Here is a 7,812-nt window from a genome sequence, read left to right on the forward strand (position 1 = left end):
ATTAGGCCTGTACGTAGTTGCTCGCGAATTTAATGACGAATAGACGGTAGACTAATCGGATGTCTGCAGTCGATGCTGAATTTTTCCTTAAGGGAACGTAATAATTGTGAGTTTGTTGTATAACAACCGTATATTTATTATAAAATTATAATTTACACACGTCTTATATCCTAATTCTTCACTCTCACGCTTCTTATAACAAACTGAACTTCCTTATAACATATTTACTCTGATTCATAGCAACTGGACAACACCAAGCATTCTAGATCTTCCACTCGCACTTCTAAAAGTGCCATTATTCGACCACACACACTTGCATTCACACTAATAAAACCAAATCCACAATAATTCCATAGATGAAAATGGTGTCTTCGTTATTTTATACTGAAAATACCCACATCGAGTTTTGATCAATCCAATGGTTAGAATAATTTTGTAAAGTCTTACGAATATACGAATTTGTAATTCTTCCAAATAATTTTATAAACCTATTATGTATTTTTCACTGTAGAATATAAATTAATTAGAAGGTGGGTAAAGGAAGATTCGATGCACAGTCGAAAAATATTTTTTAAATATTTTGTACCCCAAGCTATGTCTAGATATTAATTTTCTTTTAAATGAAATAATATTTATTAGATCATCAACGTGAAATAGGGTGTTTTAATAATAGAAAAGACATACACACATGCAAATAAAAAATAACTCTTTTTCCTTTTTCATACTCTTGCTCAATTAAAATTTATTTTCCTTTTTAAAAATTTTACTAAATAGATAATTTCATTAATTAGCGTAAGAGATAGAATAATTCCTGTAACATCTGTTACAACTACAGAATATTCTAATTACATGGACAGGTTTACCTTAAACAGTCTAATCTGTTCTGCTCTGTACTTAAAGCAAAGTAAAACCAACGATTAAATATTTTACAGTATTATTCCATCTCGCAGGAGTCTCTTAAATAATTTAACAATTATTTTACTTATTTCATAAAATAGAACCCGTTTAAAAATTTCTGGTCTACGTTTATCTGAGCCTTGTTCCCCAATAGAGGAGCCAGGTTTGCACGAATATCGCGATAAGAAGTGCTCGAGAGGATGTTTCTTTTCGCGGCTATCTCCCAGCGATTTTTACGTACTTCATCAACGAGTGTAAGGAATATTCCAGAGATATATTTGCACGAGCGGGGCGCAGGGCGTATCTCGTAAAGAACGAGCAGGACTCTGTTCAACTCCGGCATCTAGATCTGCCAATAAGTGGCCGCGAAGAAGTTCAAAGAGACTTGGCGCGAGATCCTTCCTCCCGTATCCGCGCTTTTCAATATGGAATCGCGCGATAAACGCTCCCCAGGCAAAGAGGAGAGACGTATCTTCTCCGGCAGATAGGGGGAACTTTATAACTTGGCTACGAGCAACAGCGAAACAAATCGCGCGACTGGATCTCGCGAAACATCCGGTTTCCTTGGCCGACACCCTCCGCTGCTCTCTCTTCCTCCTCTCTCGTGATATTCGTCAAACCAGAGGCCGCTGGATTTATGTGTTCGAGGAAGTTCGTATTTTATGCCTTCCATAATCGTGGTTAGGAAATATATTTTTTTAATTCCTCGCAGGAGAACCCAGACGGAATTCTGGTTCCCTTATGGCTTCTTTCTGATATATTTAAACATCGTGATGCCCTTCCTTGTTTCTTTTCTTCGTACTATGATGTTCGAGATACGAGAAATCACTATTGTCATTGTTATAGAAATTTATTTTTTAAGCCTACAAGTGTTTCATTTAATTTTGAAAATGGATATCTGGGTGTCTAATTATTTTTAAATAGCGATGAGAATATTCTAGATAAAAAGCAAAGTATTGCATAATATTGTGCCGAATACTCGGAATAAACATTGAGAATTTTGCGAGAATTTTGGTTCTTCATTGGCTTGTTTGTGAGATTAAGGAGGATGAGTGCTTTCCTTCCTACTTAGCGATGGCTAAGTTCGCTAAAAACTCGCGTCTTCTCTATCGATTTCGCCCTAACGACGGCCGATTTCACTGCAAGCGAGATAAGGGATGATATTCCAGCGCGACACCTCGGTCGAGTGCACTTGACAAATACTTTTCAGGGAAACGCGATGAACTGTTCGAGCGAGGAAAGAAACTGGAATGAAACGCGTAAAGCATTTCGGAGGGAAAGATTGAAACAGAGAATAATTGCATTTTCTTTTCCCACTACTGCCCGAATTATGAAATATACATCACGCGTTGTTTATGTTCCAGGAAAGAAGAAACTGTTCAAGTCGTACAAGATACAACAGTTCTACCTACGAACCTTCTACTAAACGATGGAGGAAGAGACCCTTCGTCTAGGGTAAGTAACAACATTTTCTCAATTTAACATCCGTTTTTAACTTTTGGAAAAAGCCACTTTCATTTTTCCATTTTTGTCCAAGTGCAAACAGGCATCTGAGAAAGTCTGATAGTTGATAACACGAAAGTAGGCAAAAGAACCTTATAAGAATTATTGGATGAGCATTCTTGACAATGCTAACAAATAGAAAAGTGACAGAATTTGGAAGAGAAACGTAGAAAATAAATAGAGAAATCGTATTATCGAGGGGGTAGTTGCGGATTTACGCGAGAGGCAGACCAACGAATAAAAAAATCCTAGAATCGAGGGGGTGGTCGCGGATTAGAGCAGTCGAGTAAATAAAGAAAGCAAGGTAAAGAGAGAAAGAAATCAGGAAAAGCAAAGGGGAAAAAATAAAAAGAAAAATCGTAGAACCGAGGGGGTGGTTGCGGATTTGCGCGAGACGCGAACGGGGAAGGAAAGAAGGGAGGGAAAGAAAGAGAGGAAAAGGAAGAAGAAGAGTGGAAAATAAACAGAAGAATGTTAGAATCGAGGGGGTGGTGGCGCGTCTGTCACGCGGACGAAACGAGAGGCAAACGCTCGGGCAGAGGAACTTGGTCCCTTCGTGGGCGTGGGTGGCGAAGCGGCGGGGGCAGGGGGTGAGTATCGAGGGCGCTAATGTTCCTCGGGCAGGAAACACCGTCTCCATCCTGCACCCTCTATCTCTCCGCTCGCTCGCCTATTTTTATTCGTCTTTATCTGAGACTCGAGTCGGTTCCTCTCCATTTCCTCTTGAGGAGTTCTTCCTCCTCCTCATCCTCCCTCTTCTCCTTCTTCCTCCCCCTCCGCCGCCCGTGTTGGCCCTGCTCTTTCTGTATGCCGCTCCTCGTGTCCCCTCCGGGCACCGATGCGGTGACAACAACATGCAAACATTCTGGTATTTGCAATTCGAATGCCGCGAAACGGGGACGGGAAACCGCGGCGAAGCAGCTCCAGCGGGTCCTAGCCGCGGGTACGCGGCATTCCCACCCCCGCAGGCGAACAACCACCAGCTCGCTATTCTATTAGCCCGCGGAAAGATAAGTTCCACTTTGCCCGTATGAGAACTCCGCGCGAGAAACGTATCGTTTCGCACAGGTTTCGCTATTTTTCAGACCCCCATGCCCCTCAGCGTTCTCCCTCTTATCGTTCGGCTTCGCTTACTACGGGTTTCCCGAATTTTTCCATCCCTGTTTGTGCAATCTTTTCGATATTTCTTCATATTTTTATATATTTTTGTTGCGCTTTATACCTGTCACGTTTTTGAGTTTCCGATTGAATTTTGTAGCGGCAGGATCCCTATGTGGGCAGGAGAGATATTTATTTGAGGGATTGTAGAATTTTCTACAAATTTTCTTAACCCTTCTGTATAACTATAGAATTTTTCCTATATTTTTCTGTAATCTTTTGTATTATTATTTTCTAAATTCCTTGGAATTTCCATTATTTTCTTTATTTTTGTCTTTATGACCCCCGTGCCCCTCAGCGTTCTTTCTCTTATCGTTCGAGTTCGCTTACTACGGATTTCCCGAATTTTTCCGTCGCTTTTTGTGTAATCTTTTCGATATTTCTCCATATTTTTATATATTTTTGTTGTGGTTTATAGCTGTTATGTTTGTTTGCTTTCTGTGTCTGTGATTGAATTTTATAGCGACAGGATCTCTGTGTTGGTAGGAGAGATATTTATTTGAGGGATTGTAGAATTTTCTACAAATTTTCTCAACCTTTCTGTACAACTATAGAATTTTTCCTATATTTTTCTGTATTCTCTTATATTTTCATTATTTCCTAAATTTCCTGGAATTTCCATTATTTTCTTTATTTTTGCACATTTTGTCTTGGCGATTGAATTGTTAATTTTATAGAAGTATTACTGGGATTTAGTAAATTTGTGCGAGACGATTACAAATTCGAGGTTGGTGTGTAGGTAAGGAGTTCACGTACACGTTGAATAATATAGTAAATGAAGGTGCGGAAGCCTTGAGAGAGAATCGAAGATAATGGTTCGCGGTGTGCACGAAGAGGATATCAATTTGGAGTTTCCTGGATCCGAAAGATCGTAAAGGTGGATAAATTCGCAGTAATATTTTTAAGTTACGCGCAGGCTGAAATTGCGACGATACGTGCTCGCGGCCGATTTATAACCGGGTGATTATACAATCAAGGGGGCAGATGCGCGCATTAAAAATTCGCCGTCGTTCAGCGACGAAATTCGTGATTATAACGTCGATATAAGAATAGCCTTTGGCCAGAAAAATGAAGACATCTGCCCTGATGAGAACCGTCCGGAGCAGGCCACGTTGAAAGCATCCAACCCTGCATAAATCGACTGCTTAAGCATGGGTTCTGCAAAAAGAAATATTGCAAGCAGATGCAAGTCTCACAGTCCAGGCGTGACACTGTGCAATATTTTCTTCCATTTAAATCTACCCGTGTAACTTTTCATACCCTTGAAAGGCTGTTCTACTTACAAGAATTCCTATTCCTTTCGTAAAATACCCGTCAAAAAATTTCTTCATGAAAACCACCCTTCTCGCGTTCATTAGAAAACTAGAAAAACTTGAAATTCGGAAGTTTAAAAATTGGAAATACTCTATTTGGAATCAGAGAACTAGATGATTAGGAAAACTCAACCTGGAATTCAAAAATTAAAAAATTAGAAAGACTCAGCTTGAAATTCGAAGATCAAAAAATTAGAAACTACAGAGTAAGATTCGAAGATCAGAAAATTAGGAAAACACAACTTGAAATTCGGAAATTAAATAATTGACAACACTCAACGTAGATCAAAAAATTAGATACTTCAGAGTAAGATTCGATGATCAGAAAATTAGGAAAACACAACTTGAAATTCGGAAATTAAATAATTGACAACACTCAACGTGAAATCTCGGAAATTAAATAATTGTCAACACTCGACTTGAAATTCGGAAATTAAATAATTGACAACACTCAACGTGAAATTCGGAAATTAAGTAATTGACGACACTCAAAGTGAAATTCGGAAATTAAAATATTATTAAAACTCAACACGAACTTCGAAAATTAAAAAATTAGAAAAACTCGAATCCTCGATAAAAGACACGTCGATAAATACGAATACTAAGAAATGATTAGGAAAACTCAACCTGGAATTCGAAAATTAAAAAATTAGAAAGACTCAGCTTGAAATTCGAATATCAAAAAATTAGGAACTCTCAGAGTAAGATTCAAAGATCAGAAAATTAGGAAAACACAACTTGAAATTCGGAAATTAAATAATTGACAATACTCAACGTGAAATCTCGGAAATTAAATAATTGTCAACACTCGACTTGAAATTCGGAAATTAAATAATTGACAACACTCAAAGTGAAATTCGGAAATTAAAATATTATTAAAACTCAACACGAACTTCGAAAATTAAAAAATTAGAAAGACTCGAATACGAATACTAAGAAATTATACGTAACCACGAGATTATCGGCAAAGCAACGCGTAGGAAATGTCCATATGGTAATGGAAGGAACTGGAAAACGGCTAGATCTGAAAGAGAGTCGAGCTGTCAACGGTGTTCGCCGGTTATCTGGAATCGCGAGCCAGCCGCGTTTCTAATATCTCTTTTTCGGGATCGCACGCGTAATACACACGTCGGGGTGGAACGGTCGGTCGCTATATAATTACGCGCCTATCGTCTCGGGGTTGTTTTGTACGTGGAAGCCCATTGGGCCGCGGAAACGAGCCGCGCTGCTTGTTATTCGAGCAATTTCAGCCCATCGAGGACCAACCGACGCACACTCGATCACGAGATTGCGATACCGGCTAATAACAAGGTCCGTCGAACACGTTGCAGTCGTTGAAAGGGGCGGTGAAGGAATATTTTCAAGGTACTCGACCTCGATGGAGTCGCCACTAAAAATACGCGTTTCGTCCTCCATCGCGGCCAATCTTCGAATTAAAAATTTCTTACCCATTTCCTCCACGAATATTTATTTATTTATTTAATCATTAAACAAGGTAAATTTCCGTTAATCTACAGGAAAAAATATATTTATTATATAGTAATACTTTGAATACGAATTTAACAAATTTTTAGAGACCCAATGGTGGTTCCCGAAACGAATACAAAATCAACGTTTCCTATCGAAATTTCCGAAACTTTCGAAAACCCCAATAATTCTCAAAAAAGAAATTTCTATCGACTCAACGTACCCTTAATAAACTCCACCTTCTGTACCCACGAAATACAAAAACGTAAACTCCGAGAACGCTCCGAGAAAGTAGAAAATCATGTTCCCCTCTGAAAAGAAAAAATAAAAAAATAAAAAGGAAAAAAGAGCAGATGAAGTAGGAAATTTAGGAAATTCAATAATTTCCAACTTGGGGGCGAAATCGATCGGTCAGCAGCCCGTGCGACCCGTACTCGCCATCAGGGGTGTGAGACGGCGGCTCGCGCGAAACTTTTTACCCCCTGTTCGAAGTTGAAACAAAGACGACTCGCGTGACCAGAAGGCGTGCCACGTGATACGCTACGCGAATCGCCGGCTCGACCAATCGGCTTTCAGAGGCAACCCCGATACGAACCGTGCACGGCGTGCTGCTTTGATGTTTCCAGTCACGTGACCCACGACTCGATATCAATTCGTGACGCTAAGTGCGCGTTCGCGTGCACGCGCTTCTTTCCTCGCGGTGGAGCTTTAAGGACACCGCTTCCGACTCGCCTTTTCCACCCCTTCCCGCCATCTCCTCGGCCGCGTTCGAGATCCTCGAAAGCGTCACACAGGTCGGCGTTAACGATCGCGGCCTAATCGCCGAACCGACGAATTTTCCCCCGATTCCAGCCCGATACCGCGATGGCTGTCACCTTGTCCCCCTCTTATCGCCGCCCGTCGATGCTTTTAATTCCATACGCCCGCGGAAAGTTGATTTTCGACTGGCACGATGCTGATTAATTCTGCCTCGGAGTTAACAGGGTAACGATGATGCGTTTGGTTCGGGTATTACGAGCGGAGGGGATTCGATCGGCCGCCAGGGAATTAGCGGATTCCGAGTATACTCGTAATAGGAATATGGGATTAGAGGAATTTTAAGAACCGAGCGGAGCGGTGTGTAATTGGGGCTGAGTGAAATGTTATTTTGATTAGCGTGCCGCTGATGAGTATGTTATTTTAGCCGGACAGACGGTTCGGACTACGGTTTGGATTTCGTTCAGAAATTTTTTAATTGCGGCAATTATTATTCGTTACGATGTACAGAGAAAACATTCGTTAAAGAGGTAAATGTGACTTAACAATTTTACGAGTACGGTCAACAAATTTGAAAAAACAATATTGCGAGAATGGGGCACATTAGTGAGAAGATAATTGCAGAATAATATTGGTATGGATAGAAAATAATTCAATAATACGTACCATATTTAAGATATACGCTTGATGGAGATGTGTGCCACGGTGGCGCTAGTGA

Source organism: Eufriesea mexicana, unplaced genomic scaffold (assembly GCF_001483705.2).
Source record: "Eufriesea mexicana isolate 0111107269 unplaced genomic scaffold, ASM148370v2 scaffold611, whole genome shotgun sequence".
In the NCBI taxonomy this organism is placed as follows: Eukaryota; Metazoa; Arthropoda; class Insecta; order Hymenoptera; family Apidae; genus Eufriesea; species Eufriesea mexicana.